Raw genomic sequence first — 16544 nt, forward strand, 5'->3', positions numbered from 1 at the left:
ACTCATGTTTATCTCTCATTGTAGACCACGCATTGACCCTTCTGAGGTAGAGTATAACTGAGCCAGATAATAATAACCGTGAATATAAATCATACAAGGTCCATTTTTGGTTTATGATACACTAGACATCCATCTTATTGATATGGTGGTCCTACTGTTGGGTCGTACTGCAGAAGCACTAGGATGCCTCAACCTGGAGTCCCTAACCTGGAGTCCCTGACGCACAGGTGGCGCTGCTGTCTCCTGCTATCAGGCTAGTGAACTATGGTGTGTGCTCAGCGTTGGTCTTATAATGTTCAGTAGGTACCAATAGTGATATTAAATTCTGAAACCAATAGCTTGATGTTTGTGACCCACTTTAATAATAATACATGTTTAATGAAAAGTATATGCAAAGATACAAAAAATACAAGTATGTTCCCTAATTTCACTGAACTAATTCTCTCTCCCTTTCTCTCTCTCTATATAGATATATATTCCGTAGAAGAGGATACACCACACGCACTCTGAACAGAGCACTTGATAAAGCAAAAGCCAGATCAAGGGAATCACTGTTGGATCCCACAAAAAACAATAGCACTGATCAGCATGAACTGGATGTAGATGAGACGACAACTAATGCCCCTCGCCTAATCCTAACCTTTAATAGCCAACATCGCCAAATACGGTCTATCATCACTCAAAATTGGCTAATTGTTCTAACAGATGCTGTGATATCACCCGAGGTGCCCATTAGGCCCACTATAACATACCGTAGAGGCACCTCTATGAGAACTCCGATAGTTCACAGTCATCCGGAAACCATAAAGAGCAACAAATCCACCTGACTTAAACAAAAGGATGGTTTCTATAAATGCTCATCATGCAGGGCTTGTAAATTTGGTGCAACAACTACCAAATACAACACTCCATTCAGCCCTCACGAGTCTACAATTAAGGGATGCTTTGACTGTAAAACCGAGTACGCCGTATATATCCCGACATGCACCTGTGGCCTCATATGTGGGCAGTACTAAACTACAGGTGCATGTCAGGATACTCCAGCACCTACGGGCAATAGTTAATAACGATCCGACATACCCGGTAGCCAGGCATTTCAAGGCTGTCCACAAAAATGACCACAAGGATCCTAAATATTTCGTCGTAGCTGCGGTATCTCAACCTCTCCGGCAACCGAGAGAAGAGTTTAAGGCAGGTGGAATGTAAATATATCCTTGAGCTAGACAGCAAACATCCAAATGGACTCAATAACACAGAGGACTTATACAACTTCCTGTAACATAGTGGCTTTGGCTTTAAAATCGAAAAAATCTGCTGCACACTAATAATTTTTATCTACTATCCACTCTGCTACTCCTGACAAACTGTTACCATGCTTGCGTTTCTCTTCTCATAGAAAACAAAATGCTTTTAGTCTTTCCCAATAAATACAATATATATGTTTGTATGTATCTTTTAAACACAGCCCCTCTATTTCTATTATGCACTTTAAACTTGCACAGACAACACTTTTTTGTACGCACTTTAAGACAATGTTTAGAAATACAAAAAACAGCTGCTTTAATGCTATATTTGCACATATGACAATTTTTGCACATTGCGACAATTTGCACATATAATTAAGACAGTTGCCCATACTGATTCTAATCATATCAGGCTACTAATCAGTTTGAAACTTATCTGATTGATTGTGATTTCTATTGTACCAATATTTATGGAGTGGTGTGGCTCACTGGTTAGAGGCGGCAGACCCGGAAGCAGAAGTCGGCCGGGACCAGGGTTCAATTCCTGACGCGGCAGGGTCGTGGACCAGGGTCAGCGGACTCGACAATTCTCGCCTCGGTGCCTACTCTAACCTGGGGATCCCACTCGGCAACTCTGGGCATTAGCTTGCCTAATCTCCACAACGGCCCAATCACCGCCGGGGATGCCTGGCTCCACCTTGGGGATTCCCAGTAGGGACCATCCCACAGGGAAAGCCAGGACGGGTTCCCCAGCGGTATACAGCGCCGGGACGCCTCTTTGCTGGGGCAGCTGTGCGCTTTACAAGTATACAACATTTAACATTTATGCATTTTAAGCATTTTATTTATCTACAAAATATTTAATAGTTTTACAATATATTTATTGATATGTACATTTATAAATATATTTACTCTGTATGTATATACCATTGTGTGCGCATATTTAATTTTCATATTTATTTATTTATATCTATGATATTAAATATACTTATATACATGCGCACAATTTGCAAGTCACAAACTGGGCCCTCTCACAAATAGAGGCCAAGGCTGGGCCCCTGTGGAAAGCATTTAAGCCACGTATTATACTGTCATGTCTATAGATGCAGGTAAATCAATGTGCACATTTCAAACAAATGTCAATAACATCCTGATACGTGACAATAAAAAGCTATTTAGAAATGTCAAAGAAACTTAGCATTTATGCATATATAGTATTTCTTTCATGTCTAGCAATCACATGTGGGAGGTGAAAGCATCACCAATAAAAGAAAAAAACGTGTTATAAAAACAGAAAGCGGACTGTGTCCAGTCAATTGATAAAGAATACTTGTTATTCGAAACGCGTCTGACCTAACATCTGCTGTGAGCAAATAAAGACCTGCTGAACCACGTTACCTTGGTGTTCCTTTCTCGTCCTTTGGAGCGCTACCGGCTGGAGCGCATCTTAGAGGTGTGGAAAACCCAGCGGATATGTGTATATATATATATATACATATATATACACACACATACAGATATATATTACCTACTGGCGGTCACCAGTAGGTATATATAGTTAGGATTTTTTTCCTATGGGATTTCTGAAAATTCTATGTCGAATAATTTTGGCGTTTGTGGATGGAATTGGCTGAAATTTTCAGGAAAATGGAACATTTTGTTTCTGAGCAGCCCATGAAAATTTGGGGGGTTCTCGTCAAGGGGGGGCCGAGAAAAAAGGGGGGTCCCAAAACGCGTTTTTCCCAAGCAATTTTCCTTAGGGCGGCTGGACTCACTTTTAGCTCGAACGGCTGAATGGATTTCCACGAAACCTGGCAAAATTGTAGATATTGTTTGCCCGACGTGCCTTTGCTATGTCTCAATATATGTGCTCCAGTGGATTTTGATAAATTAACGTTCAAAAAAATATATATCTGTAACAGTGCTCCGGTTAGCGCCCCGGTTCGCGTACCTGACGCGTAACAGAACTTCGCGAAGTGAAGCTGATTGGCTCTCCGGTGTCTGTCAACATTCTAAACAGTCCGGAACGGCCGCCATCTTGTCTCTCGGTAGGATCGAGAGACAAGAGGTGGAGAAAAACGAAGGGGGAAATTAATGAAAGGGGGCAAGGTAGACCCCTCCTGACCCCCTAGGAATGATGTGGGGGCTATTAAAGGGTCCCGTGGGGCAAAAAAAAAAAAAAAGTTTCGATTTTTCGCAGTAGAAGCGCTACCCGGTACGCGAACCGGGTAGCGTTCCGGATAGCGTATCAAGGGGAAAACCAAGGGAAACAGTAAAATAATATATTTAGAGTGCTTTGAGGTAGGGTAGCTCTGAATAGAGCGGTTGTGTTGTGTGGGTGATGTAAGTACCAACATGTAGGTACCAATCAAGAGTCTAAAATTCAATGTACACCGTCTCCTCTGTAGATATCGTGTATGTTCTAGTATGGGTTATTTAAATGTAAATGTGTGGAAAAGCACTTCATGCTTTAAAGCAATTGTATTTTTTACCTGATTGTTCTTTCCTCTTAGTCCTCCTCTTTGTTTTTTTTCCCCCACGCTCTTCTTCAGCATGATAGTTGATAAATTTGTTCCCTCATCTCCCTTCCCTCTCCCTCAGTCTCTTCCCTCCCTCACTTTGCTTACTGTCTTTACACTGCTTCCCTTAGTTTTCCCCTCACTTTTCCTGTATCGTTACTTCTTTTCTTTCACCCTCACTCTCCTCCCCTCAATCTCTCTCACCGCTCTCTTCTTACTCTGATACCTCACTCTCCCTTAGCAGTTCTTGTCTGTCCCTCACTCCCTTTCCCTCACTTGTCTTCTTTCACTCCTTCACTCACTCACTTTCCTTTATTCTCCTACTGCATGAATTACAAATGAAAAAAAATAATGTGTCAAACAATTTTAAATTTCTAAATATAAATTTATTCAGTAGAATTCTCAATATTTAGAAGAACTTTTAACAAGTCTTTATCAGGGATTTCCTCTTAAATTATTTCCTCAGGAATGTTTTTATTGGAAAGTCTTTCTAATAGTTCAACTATTTCCTAACATTTGAGGTATTCCTCATCAAGAGATTGATCCCAAAAAAACGTGTCTTCTTCCTCATTTGGTAGTTCTTCAATATTTTGGGTCTCATTTTCTGCGTTAATCATAATTTCCATGTAAGTTGTTGATTTTTCCACAGTATTCGCAACAGCTTCCTCAGATTGTGCCATTTTAATTTTTGTATTTCTTGCTGTAAATTGCAGGAAAAAAATCACTTTCATTTAATTTTCATGTCTAACTCAAACCATGACTACAACAGAGAAGCCTAAGTCAATCTATAACTATAACTGAGGGACAGTAAATAACTAACAGAAAACGTTTTTATAAAAATAACTTTAGTTGCACAACATATTTCCTCTTAGAAACTCTAACTCAAACCTTTTCTGTCACTTCTTCTTTTCTGCTTTCTGTTTTTTCTCTCTGTTATTCCACATGTTTTAACCTTATTCACTGTCAAACATCTTGTTTTATTCCTATTTACTTTCGCTCACTGTTTTCTTAACACCTTCCCTCACGGTTGTTGTTTTAGTCCGGTTCTATCCCTACCTCTCATTCCACATCCTTTACTGTTTTTCTTCTTAATTTGAACATTTACTCACATTCTCCAAGTAACTCTTGTTTATTATTCTTCTACTCTCCTTTTTTTCTTTCACTTTATTTTGTTTTTCTCAATTATACCCTCTTACATCTTTTCTTTGGAAAATAGATCTATTAAACAGTATCTCTTTGTTACTCCCTCTAGCTGTCTTTCTTTTAACATTATTCTCTGTTTCTTTCCCTTATACTCACTCTTCCTTTTTATTTAATTTTTTTTTTGTTTCGCTTCCGGTTCGCATACCGGCGCGCGAACCGGGTAGCGAATCAAAAGAAAAAGAGGTTGCCAGAGTGCTAAACATTCTAGCAATTTTTTATAAATGGGAGGTAGTTCTGAAAATAACTTGTTTTTTTATTGTTTTTGTTGTTTTAAATGTTTTTAATTATTTTTATGAACATTTTTTTTACTTTTTTTGTATTTTAAGAACGGTTTTATATATTTTTTATTTTTTTGGGGGGGAAACGAAAATCAGTCGTCATAAAGGGCTCAACAGGAGCAACAAAAAAAAGATAATTTACTTTCTGGGGCGTTTTGTACATTTATGATTTTCATAAGCTCTGTTGATTAGACGTATACTTTTCTCCCCATAGCAAATTAATTTGCCGCAAACAATGCAGATATGCTTCAGGTCCCCGAAGTTCATATGGATGTTTGGGACCGTCTCCCTCGCCTCTGGTCCCGTCACTGCCTGTTCGGTTGATGTACTGGCCACAGGAGGGGGGTTTTCTTGCAGGTCACGTACCTGCGCAGCACTATAATTAACAGGGTGCCACCTCTCCATGTGGCGATGCATGGTGTGATTCCCGAAGCTGTACTTTTTTTCTGTCCCTCGGGACAGAACTTTGTCACAGATGAGACATGTGACGTAACGGGCATTTACTTTTTTTTGGCCCCGGGGAAATGTGAAGAATTGCCAGATATAATTATTCTTCACATGGGGCCTCCTTGTGATCAGTGATGTCAATTGAGATGTCATCAGTGATGTCATTTGAGATGTCATCAGTGATGTCATCAGTGATGTCACTGACCATGTCATGAATGATGCAATATGTGACATCATCAGCAGTGGATTGCGGGTGCGCGATATATAGTTAGTGCAACTAACTATATATGCGAATTTCAATGGTTTTGTGTGAGTAAAATAAGGTTTTGTAAATGCTAATTCCTAACTATATACGGTCTCAAACCTATGTTTTTTTCAGTAAATATACATACACCCCCACCCCCACACACCTCCCAATATGCTAAAAGCCTTAAAAATAGTTAGATTGGGGACCCTTGCTTTCAGACCCACAAGCAGTGCTTTAAACGGACAGATACTGTCCGTTAATGAGAACCTGCACTTCTTTAACTTGTGAGCGAGAATACTTGCACGTCTCAGCACACCTGCAATACATTTCATAGGAGAGTACTGCCGGCACTTCTCAGGAACTGAGGGACACACAAGCACTCTAAATAGGGAGTACCTGCACTTCTAAATTTGCATTTAAAGCATTGCCCAACCGTTATTCAAACTTGGCACATGGGGTTTTATTAATTAGTGTGTTTGAATCCTGTCTTTTGCAGCACAATTTGCTTGGTGGACAACTGAATTTTGCTCTGGAATGAATGGCAGCTAGCACATTAACGCTTCATTTATTAAACAGTGGCTAGTTTGTAGTCACAGGTCCATTATCAATTTGGATTCTCAATCTGTCAACTCTTAAGGAGCTATCTAATCCATCATTCCTGGCAGGGCCGGACTGGGAACCACAACCGGCCCTGGCAAAGTGCTCGGCCGGCCGGCCCTCCCCCTCCCCACTCGGGAGGGTTGAACATGCTCCGAGCTCTTTGCTGGGGCCGGTTTTCGGCCGACTTTGGTACAGTGCCGATTTTGCAGCTATGCTGCAAAAACGGCCCAGTGACAAAAACGGCCACCAGGGGCCCAAAACCAGTTCCCACCTGTGCAGCGCACCGGGGGATTGCACAGTGCCCGCTATGGCCAGTCCGGCTTTGATTCCTGGCTGCAGTATATCCCTAAACTGAATAAGTGACTTCGTATCACTGAGCTCTAATTTAATTTGCTCTTGTGGATTGGACTCCATTAAAGCGCCCTCAACGAGATGTCTCTTCTCTTTCTCTCAGCCTCAACTTGACCTTGTTTGGTTGCACTGCCTAGAAACAATGAGGGGCAGTATAAATCTTGGCGTGAGCATCCTTGGTGTTTAAAGCTCTATGGAATGGCATAAAAGATGAGCCGCTGTACAAGAGGCTATCTCAGTTCAATACAGTGGCTGCCATTTTAATAGCATATTTGTCGGTTGAAACACACAGACTCCAACAGTATAATAACAAAATACCAGTACTACAACTTATAGAGTGCAATTATACGCTTTCCATTCTCATGCTGTATGTTTTGAGCAGCAAGAGTTAACAAATATCACGACCTTTGTTATCTTGGGTGATAAAATCTGAACAATGTTCATGGCCCAATAGTCAATGCAGGAAAGGCGCATTAGGTCCCCACCTTGTAGATGAGAAGGGCTGTGTCGTCAGCATAGTAAAAAACACAGATGCAAACCTGGAATGTTTAAGGCGAGAATAAATAGACTATTTTGAAATGTAATGCAAATTAGATTTATAGATGTAAACTAAAACAAGTGCGAGAAGAAATGTCAGTTTGACCCTGCAGGGATATGCAACTTTTCAGTGAAGTTGTCAGTTCTGTCTGCATGTCCATGTCCGCTTTGATGTGTTCAAAAGCTGTATCAACCATAGTAGTTCTGGAGTGAAAACCAGTTTGTCCAACTTGGTCCAGAACTTTGTTCTAGTGACTTCGTCATAGGGAGCATCCGGGTCGATCAATGCACAATATCAACTACGGCTGTTTTTGGGAAGAAATATTTTTGCGATACATTGAAGTTCCAGTATATTATGTGAGGGTGATACCCCTCTTCTAAAGCCAGTGTGGGTACTGGGTCCATGTCTCGCCATGTAGCAGGAATAGTTTAGTCAGTTTGTTTTTGTTTTCTTCTTCTCATCGCCACACCTTTACCAAAGTCACTGTTTATTCAAGTATGCAAATAGAACGAAGTATCCATTAGGTGTGCCCCATGAGAAAGCGACTCCATGAAGACACCAAGACATGGCAAATGTGCCTCAAGAATCAAAAAGAGTCATTCGTAGTTAAAGTATTGAGGCAGAACCATTTGCCTCATTGTGGGACATGCACCTCATGCGGGCTGCACCATCATAGTCCTCAGCTGCTCCTCCGCGAGGTTCACTATTGTCCAAATCCAGGTCCTAGTAATCAGTTTCCACTGGTGGTGAATCTGCAAGAGATGAAACAAGAGATGAAACAAAAGATGTGACAAAGGAGCATAAGCACATTCGATCACCATCAGACATGCTTTTTCACAGGGACAGGAAAACTCTCTGCAAACATCTACTCTCTGTCCTAAAAATCTTACACATTTTCCTCAATGCTGAAAAACTGTTTATTCTACACAGTCTCTGGCTCTCCTTTTGTCACTCTACTGTTAAGTTTACTCTGTCAGTGCCATGGCTTATGAACTCAGATAACCATGTTTATATAAAGGGCCTGATTTAGAGCTGGCTCCAAATGTTAAATTCTCATTTGTGTGGGAAGTGGTGAACCCTTCTTTGGAAGATTCTCCGCTGCTGGAAGATCCACTGGTGGAACTGCCTCCGCCTTGCCATCCGGATGCTGGAGATAATTCCATAAGAGGATTGTCGCTTGGCAGACAAACCTCTCACAAAGAATTCAACACTTCTTTAAAAAATTGGAGGCTCTCTCGTTTCTACCCAGCCAGTTCAAAGTTGGACCCCAGGTTTGGAATTATGACATCAATTGAACATAATAACTTTAGAAACAGGCACAAAACCCAACAATTCATAAATGCTTGAGGAAGGAGATCAAGCAAGGGAATGTTCCATTTTAGGAGTTCAGACTAAAATCCCAGTCATGATGAAAGAGGATGTCTTACAAGTTGTCCTACAAGTTGTTGCTACTACTAATCGATTGTACAGAGAGGGCATGATTTAAACATACAAACTATCTACTGTTAGACCCTTTTCCTGGAGTCCCTGTGAAGTCAGAGATTGCTGGGCTCCAACAAGGATAATTAGAGTGGTTTACCACTGGCATCCTGGGACATTCTGCAGCAAAAAGAACAACGTTCTTGGAGCATGCAAGAAAGAAATTGGAATATGCAGGCTACCACGTTGAAATAGACCCTGCCCATCCTTGCACAATGCAAGTCACCTTTCTGAAGGCACTTGAACACAGACTTCATACTCAACAACAGGCAATCACTGATTTGAACATAAGCCCTACATACATGTCCGTAAAGGTGCCAACGTCAGGGAGACTGAGTGGACGTTTCTGCCGTTTAGGCCATTAGTCTACTCCCTCAGAAGGATTCATGAAAAATGGCCCATTACCTCGCACTGATTATGGTGCCACCAACATCAGTCTCTTCTAGCCAAGGTAGAGAGGGCAAAAGACACTCTCTTAGGGCTAGATGTAGATAAAATAGATTTACCGATTTTTAATTACCGAATTTTACCGATTCGGTAATTAAAAATTGGTAAATCTAAGCTGTGGACATGTAGGTATTCCAGATGTGCTGGAATACCGATTTGGAAGTATTCGGTATTTACCGATTCGGTAAATACCGAATCGGTAATGCCCATTCATTCCTATGGGCTTCGAAGCCCATAGGAATGAATGGGCATTACCGAATCGGTATTTACCGAATCGGTAAATACCGATTTTCACAAGGGTGCAGGGGGTGTCACTTTGACACCCTCTGGCACCCCCAAACAGGCTCGGGCGCCATGTGGCAGGCATACATGCCCTAAGGGCAGGTCTGCCTGTCACATGGCATAGGTGTGCATGCACACATGTGCATGCACACCGGAATCGGTATTTTACCATCAAATTGGATTTGATGGTAAAATACCGATTCTGTAAGGCCTCTGGGACTCAGAAGAGTCCCACCTACATATGGGAGCCTCAGATTCGGTAAATTTACCGAATTTTTATTTTACCGATTCGGTAAAATCCCCTACATACCTGTCACCCATTTACCGATCGGTAACGGCCAAAATCGGCCGTTACCGATCGGTAAATGGCCTGAAACGGCCACCTACATCTGGCCCTTAAAGAGGAGTGCACTCTGAAGCCTCCATGACCTTAAATCCTAAATCTTGGGTCTCAGTCTAGTAAACAGGAGCGCCATCAGTGGGCTCACATGATAGTTGAGCACACTGCAGAGAAAAACAGGATCAACTGAAACAAGAGAAGTGAAGAGGTATTGTCTTTAATATTTGGGGACAGACATATTGGCTTTCTTGATGCTTACTTGAGTGCTTCATCAAAGGTTTTTGAAGATGACTGTGAATGCCTGTCCATGCATAGGCAGCCATTTTCGAATGCTCCTTTGTATGTATTCATTGTGAAACATGTGTATCTCATGAACTTGTTTTAACATTGTAAACTCCACATATGATACATTCAAAGCTTAGTCTTATAAGGAAGTTTACTTTAATGAAGACTGGATGGAGACCTTGCCACTGCTATGTGCCACTCTGCTGTGCAAGCCATCTGTCTGCCACTGCTGCCCCTCTCATGAATGAGCCTCTCAGAGGAGCAAATCTCTGGTGCGCCTCTGCTGCTCTCTTCTTCAGCCTAGAGCTGGGCTGCCATATTTCAAACAGAGCCTCCCTGCCCACATCTGCCCACCACCAGCAGTGTATCAATCCTTCTAAATGACAAAGGCTGTTTCCTAACCTGCTCTAGCATTAACCTTAAGGACAGTGTCTGCTCCGGCCAAACAAAATACATTGGTGGGCCGTACATTGGACAAGCTCGCTCCATAGAGTCGTCATAGTTATAATATGTCACTACCACGCAGGTCATTTCCATGCATCCATTACAACACACCCTACTGGATGCAGGGTTGCCTGTACTGGGTTGATGTATGTATGTATTCCTTCAACTGTGCTGAGATTTCCAATGGACTGTGCGGTGGGCCAGTTGGATTGTTTCCACATGTTCACGTCCATGCTGGTTTAGGTGTCAGCCTTTTGATCAAGATCATTTACTGAATGGTGCTGTCCTGAAGAGACCTGTGGGTTGATTACTGTAAGGGTCGAAATGTCGGGTTTCCTTATGGATATCGGCTTTTTCATGGATTTAACAGGCCTCAACTGTCGACACGTAAGTGAGAGGAGTAGCTACCAGGCATTTAATGGATACAGACGGACACAAAATGCCCACAACGGAGTCAGCAAAAGACCTGGTAGCATCCCTCCCAGGGGAGTTTGCATCAGGCGGACAACTCTATCGAAAGGTTTGTGCAAGAATCACTTGAGCCAACCTCTTGGGCAGTCTTTCCTCATTGTGTACTGTCACTAAGCGCAAGTTGCTATTCTTATTGGGTAAAATCATTCATTCCTATGCAGGGTCAGCTTTAGGGCGGTGTGACCGGTGCAGCCTCACAGAGGGCGTTGTGTTTAGTAATAACTTACAATTTAGAAGCACCTGCTGCAGAGCTCCTGGTGTGCCCAGTTTTCCGGGACCAATAAAAATATCAGGATAACTCTTGTGATTGATGTTCCTGCTAGAAAGATCGGAGTTTTGTCTAGTGGCCGTTTTTGACTCGTTCTAAAGTAGCGCAGAGGGTTAATATGCCTGCTGCAAAGAACAGATCTGTATATTCAGGGCTTTAAGTGGGCCGGGTCTCAAGGGGTCTGAGCACCGGTAGTTTTTTTCAGAGGGCCTCGAAACGGGTCTCTATCGGGCTCTGTTTTGAGCCCTGACACGGGCAGTCCGTTTTTTTCCCAGACTGCAGTGACAGCTGTTTGCTGTCACTGGAGTCCGGAAAAAAAGTGCCAGGGCGCAAACAAAGCCTGATAGAGACCTGTTTCGAAACAGCAGGCACATGGATTTGCTCTGCTCACACTGCTCACTTCTCAGTAGTAGAGAAATTACAGAATGACGTTATGCCAGGTGAGCGTTGTGGGGGAAGGGAAATCCTTTAAGAGTAATTTTCTTTCTGGATTTCCCTTCTCTTTCTGAAACTCAGGAGCAGCAACATTGTGGTAGGGTCACCAGGGATTTAATTGGAAGCTTTGTCAATATTATATACAAGTCATAGTTGCAGCTTATTTATCTTCTGCAAGCAATAACCATTGACAAAGCCAATATCCCTTTCTTAATGTAGGTATGATGTTACTTGTATCAAATATCTGGATGCAATGACAGAAACAGCAAAATGCAAGTAAGTGATTTAAAGCCACGCCCCTAATTACACTGACCACTCCCTTTTGAGAGACCCCCCAGTTTTTTCATCCCACTTAAAGCCCTGTGTATATTGTATGTGGATAGCGGAGTGGATTAGTAAAGCCAGCTTTTACCAGTGCATTAAACAAATGAAATGTATTTGAGAGAGTGTCTATGGAGAGATGGGGGGCACTTTTGCCAGGAGGTATTGAGGGATTCTGAGAAGCAGGTCAAGGGGGTGCCGAAAAAGATTGTCGCACCAGGCGCCACCAGTGCTGAAGCCGGCCCTGATCCTACGCACTACGATGCCCATTAAGAAAGGAATTTCATCAGCCATGTAATGTGTAAGGCACTTTCTAGAAAGTAAATGCAAGGAGGGCTGGCTTTAGGGCAGTGCGACTGGTGCGGCCTCACTGGGTGCTGACCTGTGGAGGGGGCCCTGTGACTTCAGGGGGTGCAGTGTTCAACAAGATCTTATGATAGGAGAGATAAGGGGTACTTTTGCATGTGGTAGTGAGGGAATCTGAGGAAGCGGTCATGGGACATGGGTGTGGCAAAAGTGATTGTCGCACTGGGCGCCACCAATGCTAAAGCCGGCCCTGGGGCAGCCCATACGTCTGTCAGGCACTGGAGGGAGTCGGGAGGCTCGCGCTTGCACAGTTTCCACTCGCATCATAGATCAGTTTCCCATGGGGCGAGTACTTGAAGGTACAAGAAAGATATATGCTGTCTGCAAGAAACGTGCCCATCTATTAGTTTGGCATTTGAGAAGCCCAGCTTGTACGCTCTGGGTGGCCTCCCAGCAGTTTGTAGAAAAGGGTAAGGTGGTGTCTGGTGGGCTGTTCAAAATATCGTGAGTAGTTGCCATTTCTTACAGGTTTTCGGCTTTGTTACTGGAGGCTCTACTGCTGCAGGCAATAGTCTTTTCACATGTGCAAGCATGGGGCGCAATACCCTCGGATATCTTAGAGTTAAGAGGAAGATATCTCCTCATCACCGACAAATACGAGCTTGAAATAAAAAGTGTTTGAGCGACATGACACAGGTGGGGTTTATGAAAGGTAGTGGCGGGCTATCTGCAGAGACGTGGTGGACAACAGGGCGATTCTAATGAAATAAGTGCTAAACTGCAACTATAGTAACTGTAAGAAAACCTAACTGCCATGCCTGGTGCTGGCACCAAAAGGAGACTTTTGAAGCGCATTTATCAATTTGGAACTGGCTTGGTGACTCAGTAAAGGGTGCTCATAGAAGTGAACCATGCCTTAATGGATGTATTCTGGAACTGACCTCTAACCCGGAAGAACTATTTCCCGGAAGTGTTACCTTTGACATTGAAGTAGTTTAGTAAAGTGTTCATGCATGGATAGGCAAAGGAATGTCAGCACTGATTATTTAACAAATAGAATGCAAGTCACTACATTTTTAATATTTGCTAAATCTATGGCTTTTATATTGTCGGACAATTATTGGTAGGTGGCTTCTTTGAAGCAGGAGGTTTATCAAGTCTCAAGGCTACATGTTTATGCCTCAAACTTACTGGCTTAAGTACCCCTGTGAAAAAACATACAAAGAGGCAGCATCTACAATCCTCATATATGTATTGGCCTCTAGCTGGCTTCGCTACTTTCCAGGAGTGGTTATATATTTGTTTTAAGTACCTCTTTGGCACAGCAACTTTGCTCAAACAGCTAGCCACTGAATGTGCTTGTATGCACACCTCAGCGGACAATACTGTCATCGTTTTGGTACCTGCGGTGGACGGAAAACCAGAGAGGCTAGCATAAGGATAATGTACCCACCTTGACCATCAGACACAAAGCATGTATCACACAACTAGGTGAAATACAGCAAGTACTGTGCATTGTGGCAGAATGAGGAGGCGCAGCAAAACACTGGGCCAGATTCACCATATGTTTCCTGTGAAAGGGTGCCTCTTCCTCTTGTCTTATTCTTGGCTTACACCTGATGTATAGATGCAAGTCAACTACTCATGAAAGAAAGATATGTGACTTTGGTGCACTGAGGCCTTTGCACAATCTTTACTCAGTGCTATATGGCTATTGCTCATATAACAATAAAGTTTGCCTGAATCCTCCAAATGCCATTCTCTAGTTCCTTTCATCTTTGTGGTGTAACTGAAAAATACCCATGAAACTCTACTTCCTCCCCCGGCAGCACTTTCATTAAGAGCACATTGCTCAATTCTTGCCCACACCAATTGGCATACCAGATGCATTAGCAGGGAATACCCATGCATTGCTTCATCTTCTCTTCTCACATCATGCTGCCAAATTATGAAGAGAATGGCACCTCCGCCCTGGCACAGTCTGCCCATTTCCAGAAAGGGTCCTACATCCTGCCTCATAGGCAGAGACAGCACCGAGGAAGGTGCCAAAGGAATGAGGCAGGCACAATTAAGAGCAGAGCAAAGTTACAAAGCACACCAGAGGTTGTTTGGCGTCCTAAATCTAAATAATGTAAACAATTAAAAAAAACTTTTTTAACACAAATAAATCAACATTTCTATTTTATAAAAAGGGATGTGTGTCTAAGAGGGTCGATGTTTTTATTATGCAAGAACATTGGTTTCAAAACTCATACTTCTCAGGACTCAATGTTATTTAACAGGCAACATAATTCTTGCGAAATACACGATTTCCAACAATGGGAAGTTAAGTCTCAGTCTGATTTCCTTCCCCCTTCCCTAGCTAATTAGTTTCGAAGCATGAGTGCAGTTAGAAGCTTGCAGCCCAAAACTACTCTAAACAACTTCGCCATTGCCCTTCATTGGGTATCAGCCACAGACACAGTTAGCTGAATGTAGGCAGAGCTTTTGTTGCCAATAGTGTGCTTTGGGGTGGCCCTTTCCTCATTATTGGATGGCTTTGTTGTCAATCTCCGTTATGTGCACCTGTTCGGAGGGTTTTCCTCACCAATCTTGTGTTTATCCCATTCAGCATCATTTCGGCCCCTTAGGGCTCTGATTGGAAGATTTGTATCCTTCCAGTGCTCACTTGAGGGGACTCTTTTTTGTTTTACTTTCAGCACTTCATCAGAATGCATGTTTCTTTGCTCTCTCCTCATTTCTGTCGTCTCAGTCTCTCTCTCTCAAGTGTGCTCTTCATTTCCGCCTTCCCCGCTTGACGAGGCCGAGGCCAATTAACTTTGACTAATGTTTGTTTAATTAGCACCCTCTTCACATACTGCTTTCAGTGGACAGTTCCTTATTGGCAAAACACATTCTTATCCATGACTGTACAAAAATAAACATTGAATATAAAATAAATACATACCAGGAAACTTGTAGTTGGTCCTAGATTGGCATTTCGTGGTCCAGGTGACAATTATGAATCCCTCAATGGCAATATAGGACTATGCTACACATGTACCCACTTTGTTTTTATTTATTGATTTATTTATGCTATGTTCCTTTTTTTTTTTTTCTTGTCCTCATTTTCGCCCTTGGTAATCAACTAGTAGCATGTGGAAACGATCTTACTGTCTCAGATATACTGGAAGGAGCTCCGGGGTATGCCGCTCTAATTGCTCCACAGCAAGTAGAATCATAATCCAACATATCCACCTTGAATAACCATATGGGACCCATGCTGCGTTCATATACCCATCGTGCTGGGATATATCGGGTATAGTCAAATGGAGAAAGAAGAGGATGCCAAGCAGCGTAATCATTGGACCTTGGGGAAAAAAAAAAAGAAAAAAAAACCCCAAGATCAACCATAGCTCTTTACCAATTTAGCAAACTCCAAAATTTTCTCTTGTTTTGATTTCCTGATCTTAAGAGGTCCATCTTTGATGTTTGTAGAACTGACCTTTTCCAATCCAGCAATGTTGGAGGTGAGGGATCCTTCCATTTTTTACATATTTCCCTTCTTGCCAACAAAATACAAAAAAAAAAGTAAATTTTTTGCTGGACCAGTAAACTCTGGTGAAATTCCAAAAATAACAAGAGCAGGTTTCAAAATTAGTGGAGATCTCAACGAGGTAGATATTGAACTCGAAACGGAGTCCCAAAATGATGTTAGCAATGGGCATTCCAAGAACATGTGTAAGTCCGAGGCCTCTGCCAAACCGCATTTAGGGCATAAAACCTGCGTGTTGTCTATAAACTTTGACAGGCGTTGGGGCGAATAGTAGGCCCTATGCAGTGTGAACAGATGATTTCGGCGTAACCACGATGGTTTTACTATGTTCCACAGGATTTTAAATGATTCATGCCACATATTCTCAACACTAATGCCAGTCATATGTGTGGACCATAACTGATCTGGTAATAGGAACTCACCCTCTACTTCATCTAGTAACATATTATACCATGATGAGACTTCTTTCTGAAATGGGGGTTTATCCGTTAGTAGTGACACTAA

General features: G+C 42.4%; 1 long non-coding RNA gene across 1 annotated transcript in view; it reads right to left on the reverse strand.

Moving 5' to 3' along the window:
- Window positions 1-4127: 4127 nt before the first annotated feature.
- The window catches only part of LOC147724675 (uncharacterized), a 416529-nt gene continuing 404112 nt past the window's right edge, over window positions 4128-16544 (reverse strand). Inside the window, exon 4 of the long non-coding RNA XR_015309929.1 lies at window positions 4128-8179. This is a non-coding gene — a long non-coding RNA (uncharacterized LOC147724675). The remainder of the gene's footprint in view (window positions 8180-16544) is intronic.

Source organism: Lissotriton vulgaris, chromosome 4_1 (genome assembly GCF_964263255.1).
Source record: "Lissotriton vulgaris chromosome 4_1, aLisVul1.2, whole genome shotgun sequence".
Lineage (NCBI taxonomy): Eukaryota > Metazoa > Chordata > Amphibia > Caudata > Salamandridae > Lissotriton > Lissotriton vulgaris.